Here is an 18,640-nt window from a genome sequence, read left to right as displayed (position 1 = left end):
CATGCCAGCGCTTGTATCTTTGGTGCAGTCAGTACCTGAGTGCTTGAGCGGGCTGTCATGTCCAGGCACTGCCCCAGAAGGGAGCCGAGTGGGGATGAGAAGGAGCTGCTCCCCAGCCATCCGTGACACTCACACAGCCGCTCGCAGATAGCCTGATGCAACACTAGCTAGTGAGTGCATGCAGACCCAGCTGCCTGTGACCAGCTCCAGCGTGCAGAGGGGAGTGGTGCCGAGCCAGGGTGATGCCAGAGGCCAACAGAAAACCAGGGTCAGCGACTGGTCGCTGCCAGAATGCAACCCTGGGCACTGGGGAACAAAAAAAAAATCTCTCCTTAGCGATACTGAGGAGACCAGCGAACTGTGCTGCTGGGTGCCCGTGAAAGGAAAGAGCATGTAAGCACACCGTGTTAAGAAACCATATTAAAAATAACCCCTAAAACACCCAGCCTCAAGGAGGAAGACCCCCCCCCCCATCACTAAGAGCATCATAGTGTTCCGGAGAAAGATTGTGGGATGCAGAAGTGTCCCCTGCTTATGGGGCCCAGAGGTGCACTGGATAACACATGAAGAAGAGAAGGATGCTAGCTACGGAGAGTCTTCAGGGTATATCAAAACAGCTGTGTTTGCTAGCGTTTTTATGAGTCCACTAGTAACAACAGCACCCACTTATATTTTCTTTGGACTGTTGGGGTTTCAGCTACACTAACTTCTCAGGCCCACATACAAGCTATTTTCCCTTCTGCCCCCAAGGCGACATTAAGTCTTAACCGTTCCGAAACTGACCCTCGTCCCCGGAGTTTGGCTGACCGACACGTTGGGAATTGCTAGGCTTAAGGGAAGGACTTTTGAGTTTCCTGATGAAAGCTGCTCTACTTTAAATCATTGGAAAAAATCAATGTCTGCATCTAAACAATACTGCCTTCTTCACTATTTATGCTGCAGTAGTCTGACTGCTCTACCATACTCCTATTAGGCGGGAAGGCTCTCCTGTACTGTGTTGTTCAGTGCACACGGAAGACTGCAGTCCCAGCTCCTACAAATTTACAGATATGAATCCAGATGTGGTGGGTGGAGAGAGTCTTGTATTTCTCAAAGCTGTCAGTGAGCTGGTGCATCACATCTCTGAGAGATATTAAGATTGGTAGGAATGAGATATGAAAGGAAATATGTGTCTGGCAGCACCAGAAGAGCTGGCAGCACGAAGGTGACGACAACCACCTATACCGATGCCCAAGTAGACACTTCGCGGCTGTAAAACCCTGAGCACACGACGAAGGCGCACGCTCCAAAAACACCACTGCGCTAGTGTCTCGTCAACAGAAGACCCCATACTTGGCTGACAGGAGGGTGGTGACAAGGGTACGGCGCGAGGCTGGGATTGTTAGATGCTCTGCTTTTATAATGAGGTTGACAATTGTCACGTATAGGCATGAAAAACCAAGTTCCACGTGTACCAGGATGTTACCGATTATAGTAGGTCTTTTTGGAGTGACACTTTCATTTGGTCTCTAGCGCTCCTTTAACAGCTGCATTTTATAACTGCTGCTCAGCTATTCAAACTTTTCTAGGCTTGTGGCCTGGGTACCTGGATGTCCTGCCAGGGACAAGCTACTGGTCCCGTTGAGCTGAAATGGGTGGGGGGAGGGTGACAACTGCCGCCTAACTTTCCTGCTGTTACAGCGTGTAACAGTCAGTTTCTCTAACCTAGAAACTAACCACAAATGGTTATAACACAGCTAAGAGAACAGGGAAGTCTAAGTGAACAAATAATCCCTCCAAACACTGCAAACGCCACGGCCTGTTTCTGCCTGATAGAGACAAATCATAAAAGCAGAGACGTTTCTCCTGGAAATCAGTGTGAATTATAGAAGTAGATTCAGTGAAACGGCAACCTCGCCCAGGTGGGTTTGATCCAGACGTGCCACGGCTAACGGCTCCGCTTGCGGCTCGCCGTCCCCGGCGCACCAACCCGCGTCGCTCAGCGTGGCTTTACACCGACCCCTCCGCGATGCAGACGTACCAGCCGCCGGTATCGGCTACCACGCTACGCAGGATGCAAACGCAGGCTGACGCTTGCCAACAGCTACACCTCGCAGATGGACAACCGGCTTTCCCCAAACCTTCCCTTCCCGCCGCAGCAGGACAGAGGCGAGGCACGAGCTCGGACCTGGGCTGCGTGTGGGCAGGATGGCGAACGCTAGATAGCTTAAAGAGCAAGCCCCCGTTACGATACCAGCGCCAACGCACAACAGGGTATGTAAGCAACACGGGAGGAATCACAGCTCTCTCAGGCAAAGGCAGAGAGCCTCCAAGACAGGCCTGAGCAGCCTGCGGCGCTTGCCGAGATGCAACAGAGGGAAACGAGCAATTGCTGTAACTCCTGCACCATCAGTCCGAGCGCAAACTGCAGCCTGTGTTGCGCCTGAAACAGCGAGGAAATTACATGCCTTCTCCTTGGCTGAGATAAAAGCAGCTCCCCCTTGGAGCGGCCCTGGAGGTTGCAACCATGGGAGCATGCTGCAGTGCCCAGACAGCCCCCAGGGCCGGGGGCCCTGTCTAAGGGGAATTTAGTCAATTAGTGCAAAAACGTCAGGGACCGCAGAGGCTGCCACGAGCAGCTTGCAGAGCAGCTCCGTTACAGCAATTATCTGGGGCTATCTCCCCTTTCGTGTACGGCTAATGCAGCCGAGGGCTGTGGGACACTCAGAAGTCCTTCCTGATGCTTTAATTGCCCTTTGCTACCTGGGGAAAAATGTCCTTCACTTTATCAGCAGCTTTTCCTCCTTCATTCCTCCCCTCTAGGCAGGATGAGCCACGTTATTCCTGGCAGATGGCTGCTCTAACTCGCTCGCTTCTCCCTTGACCAGCCAGACCCAGAGAGCTGGCTGAGACCCTGCTGGCACTGAGCACACAGCGGGGGGCTCTCCCCAGCCTGCAGGACACGGCCCAGTTTAGGCGGTCACTGCAGAAGGGGGTTTGGCTCCTCCTAGAAGTGGTTAGTTGGTCCTGGCATCCCAGCCTGGCTCAACCCCAGCTGCTTTGCCGCGCGGGCGATCCTTCAGCATGCCCTTCGAGACACCGACCCCATACAGACCCACGGGTACCCACGAGACAGCAAGGGGTTGCAACAGTCTCGGATGCTGCCCAGAGGAAGAGTGATTTCATCTGATTTTCCCTTTTGATTACTTTTAAAAAACAAAAGGCAAGCAAACCAACTGGGTGCACAGTTTGCACCGGGTGCCGGTGGTTTGGGAGCCCCTGGCCATCAATTCCTGCTTAAAATTCCGTAGGGATCCATACTGCAAAGCGCGCCCACAAAATACACGTGCGTGTATTTATCCACTTAACATAGCTCTGGCTCTGCAAGTTGTGAATTCTCTCTGGAATTTCAGGCACCCTGAATAGGTGTCTTGTGGGAGCAAAGTTACTTTTATATGTTTCCAGCCAAAAGAGCATTCAGGAAAAAAGGAAGAGACAAAGTCCCATTTCAGCCAGGGTCTATGGACCACAGGCTGGAGAACATGCAAAACCCACCCTTGAGACAACGCGAAACACGCAGAAGCACAACAGGATCAACAGCACCGTCCCTGCTCTAGATGTCATTTAGGTGATTTCTGAAAAGCAGGACAGGAGAGCGCAAAGAGGCTTGTGGGGCCCTGAGACGTTGGGTCACTTCACATCCTTTTCCCTTTCCCTGAGGTCTGCTCAGGTGTTCTGGGGGTTACTTTGAGGGCAAGAAAAACTACAAGAAGCAGCTCCGAATCCCCTTCGAGCCCCACCATCACGTTCAGAGTGTTTCTGCAGCCACGTTACTCTCGTGACAACAGCAGCCCCCAGCACAGCTCCAGCTTTCAAAGACCTCGCAGCCTGAGCAAAACCATCCTGTGGAGGGAAGGGGGTGACAAACAGGATTACTAGTGGCGGTCCCCTCCTCTGTGCCTGCAGAGGACAGCTCGAACACAAGTTACAGAGCAGCAACAAGTTATTCTTGTGGCAGCCCTTCACAGCCTGACTCCGGATGTGCAAACGTTTCGCGTGAGCTATTTGCAAACCTCGGATGTATCCAAGGCTCACGCCTGCGTTCCAACCTCCGCTTCCACTCTCTTTTGAAACAAAAAGTGGACGTTATTTTCATTGAGTTAAAAATCCTGGAACAGATTGGTTGAGATGTCTTGGGACATTTCATCTCACAATGTTCCATGAGACCTGCAAAGCGCACCTCCCGTCAGACAGGACGGTGCCTTGACTAACGGAGTAACACTGACCGAACTGCTCTAGCCAGCTCACGACATCCTCACAGATGACAAAACTTCTAAAGTCTTGTGGGGAACAAAACTTCACACCAATGGGGAACTTCACCTGGAAATGGGGGAGTTGCACACTGTTTGGGAAGGACCATGTCCCAGCTTGAGTTCCTGCCCTGGCCCTGGCTGTGAGACATTCATGGTGTGCCAAATGGCAGGCACTTGGCAATCTCGGCTCATCGATACCACTCCTGGCCAGAGACCCTTCAATGGCTCAAGGTTAGTGTCTCTGCTGTCCACTGATAGCTTTCCACCCTGAGCTTCTTACCCATTTGCAAATTAAGGTGTTCCTACTGACATTGTTTTTGGGGGAGTTTTGCAGGTTGTAACAAGGTCCCCACAAGCACAGGTGGTACCAAAGCACCAAGGCCAGAAGCAGCTCTCCAATAGTCAATCACTGCTAACTAAAGAACTGCAAACCTGGGAGCAGGGCAAAACCATTTGCGGAGATAACAGAGATGACAAAGAACAAGTATTCAATATCTGCAAAACACATGCTATAGTAACACTTGGACACGACGTGCAACTGCCAAGCGGCTGGGAAAAGGTAAGTTAGCAGACAGCGTAACATAAAAATGACCCTAAGCAGACCCAAGAGCAAAGTCGAAGAAACCATCCACATCACACTCCTCCAGACGAAGAGGTCGGGGTGCAGGTGACTCACCATAACCCCCACCCTGGCCATTTTTTTTGGAGGAAAACCAGCACCACAACGTCAGGACCAGAGGAGCATAAGCAGGGTGAAGGCAGAGACAGAGAGAGGGGCTGGTACAGCTGGCCACGGCTTTGGCTTCCTACCACGCACAGGTCCTCAGTGAGACCAAAACACATGGGAGCAGCCATTGCTCTCTGGAGGGGGCAGGCTGAGGACCAGCCTCCCCCTGCCTCCCCTTGCAGGAGCGAGCCTTTCCCTATGCCCGTGCTTCTGCTCTTCTTTATATTTCCCTGGCATCTCTTACCAGTTTCCTACAAAATCCCTGTGATGGAAAAAGATAAGATAACACAGATTACGTCTGTTTTTTTGTTGCCAAAAGCTGTAGTATGCTGAGCAGAACTAGACGGTGAGGTTTAGGTTGTGACATGAAACGAGGGGAACGCCTATGTGGGAAGCTGCAAACCTCTGTATGACAGTCACAGTGATCTTTAAGGGTAACACCTTCAGCACGGCAGTGAGGCAAAAGCCTCTTAACCTCGTTTTTTGCTTCCCACCCTTCAACTATGAAAGTTTCACTCTTACATTTACAATTTGAAAGGTCACTTGGCTGTGCAACCATCTGGGAATGGAAGGACTTCATGTTACTTTTTTAAATTCCGAATTCAAAACTTAATTCATTTACAATCTGAGTTCACATGTTCAAGGAGGAGGAAAACAAAAAGGTTTCGTCTTATTTACCTTAATTTTTCCTATCTGCCAAGGCCAAATTCTTTCTCAGCATCAGATGCTAATCACCTACGCTGCTAGCAGAGGACTTGGTCAAGCACAAGGTGTTTTCCAGCTGCCCCAGTTTATTAACTGCTTCCAGACCCGTTATGTGCCTGGACTGACCCTTGCTAGATAAAATTTGCAACCATAAATCTGCTTCTTTTAGAAACTTCTCAGGCCGAATAATTAGGCACAATTGGAATATTGACCTGGAAATTCAGCTCTAGAGATTAATAATATGAATCTATAGCATCAATGTTAATGAGGCTCAGTGGGCTGGTTTTTACAGCACTCATGATCTATCCTGGTATCTGAGCAAGTCACACGCAAAATTCAGTCAAAGCGTACCACCAAACATGCTGTACGGAAGCACTTGTTTCAGGTATTTCGGCATCATCAGAGAAGCGGTGTATTGCTACGGCCGCACCTTGAATAAAGTACTACTGGATTTCCAAACAAGATGCTGCCCTGGCATCTCTGAGTTACCCGTTAAAATAAACACTTCTGCTTTTACATAAAGATTTAAAAAAAAAAAAAAAGACAAAAACAGAAAGATTTTTTTTCCTGAGTGCCCCGTTGCAGGGTGGAGAGACATCTGATGTTTCAACATCTCCAGCAAATTTTTCTCTCTCTTCCTCTCAACCACAAGACAAAAAAAAATGCTTTTTGTGAAGAGGAAACACTGGGATGGGGTGGGGGTTGTGGTAAGTCTAGTAACTGAAACATGTGCTTGCCTTACGCTCTCCTATTCTTGGGCAAACAAATCATTTCATCCTCCTCTTTCACTGACCAGTCCGTACTTTGCACTGCAGTTATGTCCTCTGCACTTCTACCTGATAACAGAGGTGCTCTCAGACTAGGAGCAGCAACCATTCTTGGCATATAGCATGTGCTATAGGCTGTTAAAGGCTGTTGCTTACATTTTTGGACTTTGCCCATGGGGTTTTTTTTTTTTTGTTACTATTCTTTTAAGCATTCCTGGAATAGACTCTATTGAAATGTATTTACACTGGTTTCCTGAAATAAGAGTGTTATCAAAACTCGTTGTCCTCCAGATTCGTTGCCCTTTTTCCTCCATGCTTATTTTTTCCACATCTTGTAAACCAAATTACATCACCTTTTTGATAAATGCTGGCAAGAACACGCAGTTTAGATGTCCCTTTGGGGCGTTAGGGCCCAGAGCCCTCCTGTAACCACGCGAGAGTAGCAGCACCAAGTGTCGACCACAGCGTGCTGGCTCGTGTCTCGCCTGCCTGGGTAGGACGCTCTTTGCAACGCTTACGCTGCAGGGAAGATGCAGAAAAAACAGGAAAGGGCTGAAAACCTGCCACGGTATCCTTTGCTGGGACACCTTTGAGGGTGCAGTCTGGGGCACTGGGGCTAAGGCACCAAAGTGGGCCGTGCCAATGGACATAAACCTCAGGAGCTCACCGCGTGCTTATGCTCCTCGGCAAGAAAGCTCAGCAGTGGCCCGAGCTCTTGTAGCCCGCGTGCTCCCTCTGAGCTGATCTTACGCGCTAAGCAACTATTTTAAATGATTACAGGCTGTGTGACTGGACACCTTTTATTTAGTCAGCAACATCAGGAGCCTGCCAACTCTTTCCCTTCACTGAACTGGTTACCTGCTAGTGATGTTTGATGGAGAAGGAGCAGGAGCAGGAGCAATCTGACGCGAGCTCCACTTTGATCTCTAAATTCTGTTTTTTATTAACATATCCATTTCCAAAAAGAAAGTTATCCCATTATTTAAGAATTAGGAATAATAGATAATGTCAATAACATTATCTAGTTCCAAAGTCCAGGTGCCTGAGGGCACACAAGCTAAGGAGGACAAATGTTTTATTCCTTCCTTTGTATGCTACCAAGCGTTCAATGCAATTAAACTGTGCAATAGGAATAATGTGATTTACAGAGAACAATGCTACCTGGAGCCTGCTGGGTGAGCTGCGCGTGAGCTACACGTCTATGTGCATGTGTATTTATATGAAATGTAATACGCCAGCGATCAGCTTGACTGGTACCGTTTTTAGGACTGCCTTTTATGTTCAAAGATTAAGCTGTTTGTGTTTACTTTGCTTTCCAGGATAGGAGAGCATATTAGCATATGTGCATTATAAATGTCAGCCTTCCCTTTTCTAGGGCAGTGTTGACATACCACACTGCAAAAATAAAACAGAAGAGCAAAGAACCCAGCAGAAAAGCACAAACACTGGGAGGTGGACAAGGTTTCCCCTGATCAGACACAAAACAAGGAAAACTTGATTTGGAAGTTCTGCTCCAGGCTCTGCTGGTGGAATTTAATTTTGAGCATGGACATTTTGGCTTTCAGGTCTCAGCTAAAACATGTGCGGGTGACATGCACTACATACTTGGAACCTGAGGACAACGCACCCTTGAAGAACACGCTGATTTTCACTCATTCACGCTCTGTCATCCAACTATTTGTCACAGTAGGAACTCCTCTCAGCCCTACTCTTAAATCACTGAACGTCTGCCACAGACAGCCCTTTGTCCGAAGTCTTTCAGTCCCTGAAAAACCCCAAATTTGCCAACATACGCATGTCCTTCATAAATCTTCCTACTTGAAGATCTCCACGTTTGCTAGAAAAAGGGAACAAAACTTAGGCAGGAAGTCACACCAGGAAGACGACCTTCAGCTCTGACCAGCTGCCTTCCATCCTGGCCTGAGCTAGTGTCAGGTTGACCAGAACATCGAGTTCCTGGAATTAGCGAGAGCGTAATGCGGGGGAAAACGACAAAACCATAAATTTGCTGAATCCCATTTAAGTATGAACTTGATTTGCTAGCTGGGGGTTTATCTGCTTCGTTCTATGACATTTCATTTATGTGAGAGTCTTTTACCACAACTTCCTACTCAAGAGAGCAGCATATTTCTCCCCTGCTCTCTTGTGCAAAACTGTGACCACAATGCATTTTCCAGATGCTTGTGATAGGGACCCTGAGAGTAATGAGTTCTACTGAGATAAATAATGAGTTCTTACAGGTTTAATAGCATCTTCTGCTTACTAAGGGCAGGTTTTACTTAGGTTTATTTACGTGACTTCTAGACCTGTACCTCTCCAGGTGAGCGTTAGGTTAGAGCATTTACCTGGGGGGACAGGTGAGCACTGTATAATATTGAAGTGCCTGACTCCCTCTGGTCGATACTCGCCTTGCATTACTGCAGCAGAAGTCAGAGATGAGGACAAATCTCTGCCAGTGGAATACGCTAGTTGAAATGCATGACTTTAAACCCAACCAATCATTGTAAGGTGGTGTTATGTCCTGTTCTCCACCCGACGACTGCCATCGTGTCCCTGTGAGTTCACCAGGCCTCACAGCTGAACACTGTGAAATGTCCAAGTCCTACTGTGGTAAAGGTCACAACAGCCTTGTGTTTTGGGTTTCCTACCACCACCACTACTACTTTCTCTCTCCAGACGTTAACAGTTTAAAATACTCATTTATCACACTATTAGTGTTTCTGGATGAGGCCTCCTGTTGGAGGCCACCTCTGGCTGCACAGGGCCCTGTTCACGTGCGGGGCGGCAGTAGCACAGGCCACAGCTGCCCCATGTGATGGGGCTGGGCTGAGCTAACGGTGAGTGACCGTTCAGTTGTGACCCTGCCCACGAGCAGCCCTGGCACAGGCAACGCAATAACGAGGGATGGTGGAACCAGACTGCAAAGTAAGCTGGAGAAAACCAGGCCCTGACTAATCCCTGGGTAAGTCTGACACAGCCCACCTCCTTCCGTCGCCTCCTGTTGCCTGAGGACTTTCCAAAGCCCCTAACAAGTAATGAAGGGAGGGATGCCGTTCTTCAGTGATGGACTAGAGCAGCGAGACCCAAATTTGTTATCATCATCATGCTGCAGTGTAGCAATGACCCAGGTGTGGCCACCTTCCTCAGCCCTCTCAGTGACTGGATGCTTAAGAGTACCTTTGTCGTGATTTGAGTGAGCCTCACTCCCTATTTCAAAGGACATCTTTTTCTAGAAAGCTGTGCAAGGCTCTGAGTTCAGTTCTTCTCAGACTGTCTTCCTCTAACCCATGGCATGATGGAAGCAACTGACATCCCTTTCTCATCTTTAGCAGAATCCCCATAGAAATGATTCAGTCACCTCTACAGTCTCTTCAGGTGGCCTAAGTTATGCTACAGATTACATAATTTTACTCCAAGTTTGTCAACAATTTATAGTTTCTAATTCACAAGGCTCAATTGCTTTGTGCCTTCTGCCCAGGAAGCTACTCCCTCTTCAGTTTCACGTATGATGATTCGTATACTGATAGCATTCAAACTTTGGACCTACATAATACGTGGGGCAAACAAAACTCTGTGCATCCTCGTCTTGCTCTATAAATACAAAAGGCTTTGCAATAGTATACAATCATACGTGGCAGACGCAGCTGAAAGATGAAGGAAGCGAAGAGACACCCAAACTGCACAGTAGTGTTTAGCGCTCAGAATTTGCCCTTGAACACAATACTTTACACAGAGCAGACGTGAACCCCTGGGTCAATCTGCAGTAGGAAACGCTGAATGCATATGCTGATGCAAGGCTACACTTCGGACAATTGCTTCTTTCCTTTGGACAACAGTCCCTAAGACGTGCCATTATTATTATTTCATTGTATCAACGTCTTTTTGGCATTTTGGCTAAGATTAGAAGTGCAATCAGTCAACTCGCTATGTCCTTGAGCACAGTGCAGGCTGCCTTGCAGACTGATGAAATCTCTGATCTAGCAGTTCTCTTCTCCTCTCTGAACTAAAAGGTCAAAGAACAATCAATCTCTTCTTCTGGTATTACCAGAAGGGGTACGATACTGTTCAGGTGTGGTATTTACTTTGCACACTAGACCCTTAGGTTAAAAAAATCTGAGGGTACAGGAAATAAGTTCTCTCTCCACAAAGTACATGAATTTTTAAAAGCAATTTTCTACCTTGCTTGCTCAAGGGTGGCAGCGTTATAAATTTGTTTTACTGAAACTTTGGGGGTGCTATAACTCAATTACTATTAGCGTGCCCACAATCCCTTTTCGCTATAGGAAGATGGACTTTGATTCTGTGTAACTGCGCGTGCATAACTGACCATCTTAGCTACACAGAGTCGTATATATTCAGGGAATCTTCCTCCCTCAGCAGTGGCACAACGGCATGACCTACTACAGGGACTCAGATTTTTTTTTTCACAAAGGAGAGAGATCTGATCCAGCCCGCATGCACACAGCGCCTTCCCACAGACAACACAACAGACCTTGCAAAAAATCTGCTTCAAGCGCCAAAGACGTTTCTCCTATCTGCCCATACAGAAGACAGCCTACTCTGCTTTTTTCACTTAGAGGCATAAAACAAATCTCGACTGTGTCCACGTCACCTAGACAACCACTTCATCCAAACCACAACACACTGCCGAAAGGACAGCAGCCACCAGACCGTGGTCGTGGTGGAAGACCCTGGCCAGACCGGCTGGACATCTCCCCTGGGGCCGCGCAGCTGCAGTTGAGGCTCCAGTCACGGCTACGGCCCGAGAAGTACGTCAGGTTCAATATTTCTTTTGTAACAGGAAATCGTTGCTTCATTTGGTTTACTGATTTCCAGTAGCTGCTCTTCCTCTAAACAGCTATTGATCTTAATTTTGCTTTCAGTCTATTCTGGAGTAGCTTTGCGTGGGATTATTGCTACTATTTTTCTAACCATCCCGTTGGACACCGTAGCAATCCGAAGTTCACCAGAAAGCTATATTCAGAGGAGAATGACCTCCGAATTAGATGCTTAAAGGTCATTTTTAAACTTTGTATCATCCTTTGCAGCTGAGACCGGTTTCAAGCAAGAGAGTTTGCACCCTTTCCAAAGGTAGGATAAGCCCCCGACCGCGTGGGCAGATATTTATCAGAGCAATGTTTCCTACGTTTCCTCTTGATATTTGAGCGCTCACCGCTGCTGTGGCCTAAAGCCCCTGCTCAGGGTGAGACTCACTCACACGCTTGGGATAGATGCATTCAGTCTTGCCAGCACAGGAACACCTCAAGTCCTAAAGCAGGTCGGGGGCTTTCTGAGGTGCTACAGGTATGCAGTAAATGCTGTGCCCTGTCCCAAATAACTGGGAGTTTAAAATCTCCAGTTCTGAGAAGAGACTCATCGGCTTCACTGATATCAGTGAAAACATGGTGCGACAAACACTACCGGCCTCTGCTGATGCCCTGAACTTTCGGAGGCTGACAAATACGTTGACACCTTTCACTGCAAGAAAAACGCTATCTCTAGGCTTGCTCCGTTTTGTACTTTCTTCAGGCCCCCAAATTGTAACAACGGCAAAAACCAGTTCTGTGCTTCGAGTCCACACTTCCCTGCAGTTCTCCACATCTGGAAAGGGACCATTTAACTTTTTCCCGATGAGAAAAGCAAGCTCGGACCACTGTACATCTGCAACGGGCAAAATTTCTCAGTCTGCTGTCTTAAAGCGCGCCCCTCGCCAAAACTCACTGCTTTCCTCTGAGCCGGAAGGGTTTCGTTATTCGGGGGTCTCCTCGTGCCACAGCTCCCCGTCCCACGGTGCTGCCAGTGATGAGCCTGGGTGGTGGCCACGTCACTAATAACCGCAGGGGTCACAAAACTCATCCCTCGGCACGGGGGGGCTCCGGCTTTCCGAGCAGCGCGGGATGGTACACTCACTTGAAGCACTGTAGAAACAAGAGAAAGAAAAAGAAAAGGAAAAGTCACTCTTAGTTTCCTTTGGCATGCTCTTTATGTGTACATATATTATATATATATACATATATATTTTTCATATAGTACATAGAGCCTGTGTGCAGTGGGGTTGCTCTGGAAATGCTGGCCAGGGGCTGGAGGGGCAGCTGCGGGGGCAGCCCGAACGCGCGGGATGTGCACGGCATCTGCCTCCGAACCGCACCAGACGGAGACGGAGGCTTCCCCGTGACCCCTTGCAACGCTGTCGGCCGAGCCTGACCACGCGGGCGCAGGGGAAGGGGGAGAAGAGACCTTCTCCCGCTCCGGGACCTTGGCGTTTCTGCTGGACAGACAGAGCTCCCGACCGCGTCCGCTGCCCACGTCTCTGCCCAGGCCAGGCAGGGACATTCGGTCGCCTTCCCCCAACAGAGCTGTCAACAGCTTCGCTGCAGCGAGGGGGAGACTGCATCCCCGCCGCCTTTCTCTTCCCGACCTTCTGACAAAGCCCCCGTTTCCCCCTTCGCCCGGGGACGCGCAGCCCTAGCGAACCGCGCTTCTCTTGCTTCGACTCTGCCCCCGCGCCCACCCTCGCGGCTGGCTAGTACGTCTCCCTTTCTCTCTACCGCCTTTTCCCTTTGCCAGGCAGCATCCTCCCAGGGCCTCGCTTCACGCTGAGGTTGCTCTTGCACTCGGCTTTGACGCCTCAGAAGGAAGGGCTGCAGCAGCCCACCTTCCTCCAGGTCCCCGCTGCTGCCTCCAAAGGCTTTCGCTGCCCCTCGGTACCCAGGTGTGCCCCACTGTGCAAATCACAGCCCCACACGCTGTTTACCCGCTTGGCTTCATTCAGGGGATGTTACCGGAGTCTGTAAAACCCATTTGAAGGGCTATTTCTGCAGCTGTGCACACAACGAGCCAGGCTGACGTTGGCCTCCTGCAACGTCGAGGAAGACGATTTTCCCCACTGCTACAATGCTCTATCGGCCAGACCCTCTGAGAAATAAGCCAGAGGGTTTTTCCGTTTCTTCCCAAATCCCCGGTATGTTGTACTACCGTCAGGGAGGAAGAAGAGGAGGTTTTACGGGGCGGGTGCAAGCGTAAGCCCTGTAAAACAGACGCAAGGGCCTGCCTCGGGGCAAGGAGCTGCAAGCTGGGGTGGCCAGGAGCTGCGTGAGCTGCCCCAGGAAGGGCTTCCCCACCCCGTCCCTGCCCGGGCCGGTTAGCCGCCCAGGCACAGGACGCGGCTTCTTCACGAGCAAACGTCTGGGGCGAGAGCTGCTGCTCGGTCAACAAAACATTATCTCCCATCTCGTGGCTGGTTCCTCCCTAGAAGAAAACGATCGCTGCTGATCTGATCACGCCGCTACACCTCCGGCCTGCGGTAACATCTGACACGAGCTAGGACACAGCTAGAGCCAAACCTTGCTGAAAAACAGTTTTCAAGCCCTTTTTGTTTAGGTTGCAGCCGTGTCTGCTTGTGCTGGTCTCCCGGGCTGCGAAAGGAGTGCGTCCCGCGCGCGGCTGGCTGCTGCACCGGCGGCCGTAAATCATGGCGTGGGACATCCCCAGAGCGTGCTTGCAAACCCCCCGGCTGAGCCGCTGAGCGAACAGGCCTGCCCCAAAGCTTTGCCTTACAAGTTATCACCTTCTGAGGCGTTCAGAGCACCTCTTCGGGGCTGGTTTTTGCAACCAGCACGCTGTACTTGTGCAGTTAGAAATGCCCTAGATTTGCTGCCCTCGGTCTTCTCTCAGAGCACAGGTACAGCTGATTTTCCTGCGAGGGCAGCCCGGGCTGAGGAAAAGCAAGAGAGCCGGCTCATGCCTCTGCTGTGGGGTTTTGTAACAGCCGTGCTGTTGCAAAGAGCGTGCGTGTCCCTTTATAGCAGAGATGAAGAGCTTTCGAATCCGTAACTGCCTATATACATACGTGCCTATATCACATCTAATCGCCACATACTCCTGTCTCCACAGACCTCCAAGCTCAAACAACAACGCACGTGACTCCAGAACACTATAAACACAAGGGAACGGAACAATGGTCTCTAGATCTTGGAGGGTATCGAGGAATGGGATACACCTCAGCTGTTCCAGGTTGTGCAGTAAGTAAGGCTGGTGGTTTGGGAGGGTGGGGCTCCCAGAGGAGTGAAACCCAATATCCGATTTCCCGTCAGGCCTGGGCTGTTCTACCAAGCAGAAATCCATGTCTTCCTCCAGGAAGGGCCACGCGCCACTGGCATATACACAAAACTTCCTGTTCTCCTAAAATTCAAGCCCAGTGCCTGATACCTGGCTTTCTGGTAACACCAGGAGAGCACCCAAGGCTCTCCACAAAGACCTGTGTGGACCTGAAACGGAGCTAGGAGGCGAATCCCGAAGAAGAGCCTCTCCAAATCACGCCTTGCCGGTGCGCACACCAGCAAAGCCGGGCACCTTCGGCTGCTCCCAGGAGGAGCCTTGAGCAGCCACTGAGGCAAGGGAAACGCTCGCTGTTGGCACCGTTTCACATCGCTTCACCCCGCCTTCTGCACCACGAGTTCTCCTGAGGGCTCTTGCTTTAAACGCGCTTCGCATCTCTTGCCGTTTACCCACCAGGAAGCCTTAGCCGCAGTGCACCGCAGAGAGGGAGGGGAAGGATTTAACACACGGATCTGCTCCCAAGGGTGGATTAAAGCACAATACGGCGTCTGTTTCGCACACCGATTCACGCTGCTTGATTCAAGACGTCCAGCTCAATCCCTTAAAGGCCTGTCTGGTAGACGTTCCCATTGGTACCGTATATGTCAGAGCTGAATAACACTAGACCCCGGGGGAAATTAACACTTTCATTTCTACTTATTTCAGCTGGTCATTTATCAGAGCAGCAAGCGTCACGGCCTGAAAACAAGGCTCATCTTCTACCACTGATTAGAGATGCGCTCAGATCAGCAGGAGGGCCCGTGAAACTGTGTCATTGAACTATAAGAAAAATATCTGACCCGAAACAGGGAATGGAGAGGAAGAGCTGTATATATAGTTTTATTGTGTACGATGCACATTTTACACCTGTTTCCTAGCCTGCAGTTCTTGCAGCAATATTACTGATTTCTAGTAAAGGGTATTATCTGCTAGACATTTTACAGTTATAAGACCTTAAACGCACTTTATCTGACAGAGACTTATAGAAGATAATGCACACAATCTTTCTCAACGTCCACAGACTTGCACCTTATCAATGCAATAGGCTAAGCTCACTGCTTGGTTCCTATTTACTCAGAAGTGTTTTCCCTCAGAGAAAAGGCACAGAGGAGTACTTGGAACAAAACAAACCATGCACAATAACTATTAGGAAAACAAATAGCCCTATTTGTCTCTCTCAGTGTACAGTAGCTTTCTATACATTTCAGCTAGACTGGGAGGAGTGCCAGATGATTGACAGCCCAGAAGAGCTGAAGAGCAGACTTGAATCCATAAGGAGAAGGTTTCACCAAGTCACGTCCTGTCCTACAGAGCTGACTGGGCTCCTAAAGCCTCTAACAAACTTGTAGGGATCTTTGAACCCTGCAGCCACAGAGCGGCAGGATCCACACGACGAACTTGCAGCTCAGCCCTTCCTGACCCCCGCCTCTTCTACAGGATCTCCCACCAAAACAGGCCACTACGTGGTTTGACAAAGCTCTGAGGCCAGGCAACACCACAGAAACACAAATCTTCAGAGCAAGCACCGCTTACTCACTAAGGAGGGTGAGGAGTTCAGAGAGGACTAAGGAGAAGGACAGGAGATCCTGAGGCACCATTCCCCATTGGAGCTCCTAACCCCGACATCCCTTGAGTCCCGTAACGAGGAGCGCAGGTCAGGCAAGTGGGCACTCACAGGATCTTTCCTAAAAGTGATGTAGACTTTCCCCACTTTGCCACGGTGGGAAATCCAGCTCGTCATGCAGAAGCGCAGGGCAAGTGTTTGGGAAGGGGGAATAGAGCCTCACATCAGCCGCTTGTAACTAGTGCCACAACCTCAGCCACATCGCCAAGCTGCCTTTCACACCAGGCAAAAGAGAAAAACCACCATGTTGCTCGTCTCTGTGAGCAGCTGAAAACGCAACGGGGAAATGCAGCCTTCTAGGCTTGTAGTTTCAACATACTCCCTACTATTTACAGAGCTGTGGGAGACAAATCATCAGTCCTCACTAATCTCCTTTCCTGTTAGCTCTGGTGTTACTCCCACGAACGTCTCTCTATCTACCCCTACAGTCTCAGGAGATATCATCACACAGAGCTGCATGCCATCACACCGGTGTGTTTCCAGAGACTCCTCTCTACTAGTGCATCTCTAATGCCCTGATGATTTCTGAGCCTCCAGGAAACTCAGTCCTGCAGAAATCAGGTCAGGAGTTGCACGCTTTCCAAGTCAGCCTTGCTGGAAAACCCACAAAGTGACACTGAAGCCAGCTGTGCAAGGACAAGGTGCCAGGATCCTGCAGCAAAGGGTAGCAAAGTGGCTAGGGAGGACAAGATAAAGCCATTTAGGATGTTTTAAAAAACAGAGAAAGCAGCTAGAAGGAGGGTTTTTCAGCTTTTACATGGATTAGTTTAGGAATAAAACTCATATCTGATAACAACAAACAGCACATTTTCTAGTGTCTGCCTTCCTCTCCGTTTTCTTTGCTTCAGTGTTTCTGACCTCTCAGTCCACTGCCATCCTACCTTCTCATCCCCCTTCAGGCAACCGAGTTCCCCAGCCTCACGCAGCTCTGTCTGTACCCTGCTTTTCAGAAGGGCAGTTTTATTCCATGGCCTAGTTTTTGCTGCAGGAGCAATGCGGCCTGCGCAGAGGGGTGCCCCGGGTGGGTGGTGGCTGGCAAAGGCTGAGGAACGTGCTCAGAGAAGAAGGATCTCATACAGTCTCCAGGCAGGGCTGGAAACTCCTACAATTTGCAATTCTCCCCCTGCTGTCTCTCGAATTACTGCGGGTGGTCCAGCTCGCTCCTCCACCCGGGCATCGCTCTCACACCGCGGCCTCCTTTAAGGGGCTGCAGATCTCCCTTGCTCTCTTTACTCCAGACCTGTGCGAGAAAGCTCTGCTTCTCCCCGAGCAGCAGATACCATGAATACAATTTCCCATCCCATTCTCAAAGAAAACCAAGCAGCTTTAGAGTGTGTGCTCAGTAAATGCTTTTGGGAACCTGCCTCTGCTTTCCCAGCACTTACAGCATCCCCTCCTGTTTGATAGCTGCTGACCGAGCCTTACTCTATTGACGGCATTAGTGTCGCTGCACAGAAAATACTGATGCGTGGCTAGAGCAGACCATCGCTCAGCTGCTAACCTGCTCAGAGCGCTGACTTTGTGCAACCGCTTTTTACAGCTCAGCAACTGCTGCAAGGTTTTGAAGCTCAGGTCGAGAATTATTTTTGGGGTCCTGCTGTGTGTAGTTAAACTACCCTAACAAGCCCTGCATCTTGGCCACCCATGTCCCTAAACCTTCACTTAGGGCTGTGTCCCTCCCCTGTAAGCATCCTCTGTAAGCAGAGAGAGACAGCCTCGCCTTCCTCTCTGGTGGGAGCTTCTGAGCCAGTCGCATCCACCGTCACTGCCTCCTGGAGCTCACAGCAGCACCCAGCAGGGACCCAGCAGAAAAGGGTCTGGACATACAACACCGAGGACGCCCAGAGACTAGGGAGCTGGGCAGCTTCGTATGCAAATGGCAGTACCGAATGGCTGAGAGGGAGAGACTCCCTGTTTGCACTTTCCCAATTCCAAAAACATGATTTTGGTAAAGGTCTGTAATATTCTGAGTGCACAGGCTTCTTTGGCTTTTAGCACACTTAGAGGAGCCTTAATAGGCTTTGAAAGAAAAGGAGAAGAAAAATCCATTAAGTTTTTCTTCATCTTTTTTTTGCAGCCTATTATCTACTCTGTTCTTTGATGTTCTATCCAGTGACCTGCCATAGAGAGCAATGCAATAAACTACCTTAAGTGACAATAATCTTCTGGCACTGCCTGATGCTGCACTGCTCTGCTACTACCCCAGTGGGGCTGCCTGTGAATCTAATTTAGCAAGCCAATTAAGGTGGTGGCTCTCATCCTTGCAACAAGGAAGCATTGATGCTTTCTGTGTCCTGAAACATATACAACTGCTGTTGCAAAGACCAGATTTGTAGCTCAAAGGTAGGCAAGTACTTTGCTATGTACTTTGCTATGAAGTCCTGCTGGGGCAATGTGGGAGAGGATGGAAAGCGGGGGGGGTGTGTCT

General features: G+C 49.7%; 1 long non-coding RNA gene across 4 annotated transcripts; it reads left to right on the top strand.

Annotated features, from left to right (window-relative positions):
- Positions 1 to 312: 312 nt before the first annotated feature.
- Positions 313 to 17,010, top strand: LOC138068114 (uncharacterized). Of its 4 annotated transcripts, none has more exons than XR_011142738.1 (3): positions 313 to 2,253; positions 2,803 to 11,582; positions 14,385 to 17,010. It is a non-coding gene; the product is annotated as an uncharacterized lncRNA (long non-coding RNA). The 4 variants fall into 4 exon arrangements; XR_011142737.1 differs by having other exon boundaries at positions 313 to 4,851; positions 7,867 to 11,582; XR_011142739.1 differs by having other exon boundaries at positions 313 to 11,582; positions 14,385 to 14,512; positions 15,255 to 17,010.
- The last annotated feature ends 1,630 nt before the right edge of the window (positions 17,011 to 18,640 follow it).

The sequence above is a fragment of the Struthio camelus genome, chromosome 9 (genome assembly GCF_040807025.1).
Source record: "Struthio camelus isolate bStrCam1 chromosome 9, bStrCam1.hap1, whole genome shotgun sequence".
Classification (NCBI taxonomy): Eukaryota; Metazoa; Chordata; class Aves; order Struthioniformes; family Struthionidae; genus Struthio; species Struthio camelus.
Note: the sequence above shows the minus strand (reverse complement) of the source record. Positions and strands in the feature narration are given on the sequence as shown.